This window comes from Grammomys surdaster, unplaced genomic scaffold (assembly GCF_004785775.1).
Source record: "Grammomys surdaster isolate TR1022 unplaced genomic scaffold, NIH_TR_1.0 83574, whole genome shotgun sequence".
NCBI classification, from domain to species: domain Eukaryota; kingdom Metazoa; phylum Chordata; class Mammalia; order Rodentia; family Muridae; genus Grammomys; species Grammomys surdaster.
The window spans coordinates 1-599 of record NW_021607296.1 but is presented as its reverse complement, the minus strand read 5'-3'; the positions used below and the strand labels follow the sequence as shown (position 1 = coordinate 599).

Sequence of the window (599 nt, the reverse complement as noted above, 5' to 3'; positions counted from 1 at the left end):
TTATTAAATATATATAATCTCTATCTCTCTCATCATCTGTTTCTATCTTTACCTCTCTCTCTCTCTCTCTCTCTCTCTCTCTCTCTCTCTATATATATATATATATATATATATATATATATATGTTTGTGTGTTTGTGTGTGTGTGTGTCTGTGTGTGTGTCTGTGTGTGTCTGTGTGTGTGTCTGTAGACATGGCAGAAGACACAGTAAGAGTTTAGCATATTATATGTTTTATATTTTTCTGCCTGCCCCTGTAAGTGCTGCAGGTGTGGCCGCAGTGTCACACATAGATAAAGAAAGAAAGAAGAAAGAAGAAAGAAGAAAGAAAGTCTATTTCTACAGTCAGTGTTCTGATCTATGAGCATCTGAATGATTAATTGCCTAACATTCCCTGAAAAAAAAAACAAGCCTGGGAGAACTACTAGGCAGCACCAGGGAACTTGGACAGGGAGCTAGCCTGAGATGACCACCAGTTTGGTTCCAGGAAGGCCTGGACAGCTCCCAGGTCAAGGAGCAAGCTGGATGCTAGAAGAACAAGATTTGAGACTATAAGCCCCGGTGGCTGTGAATCTGAGACAGAGGACCCTTGCATGTGGTC

General features: G+C 41.1%; 1 pseudogene; it reads left to right on the top strand.

The window, feature by feature from the left end:
• Positions 1 to 245: 245 nt before the first annotated feature.
• LOC114635307 lies at positions 246 to 390 on the top strand (annotated as a pseudogene).
• The last annotated feature ends 209 nt before the right edge of the window (positions 391 to 599 follow it).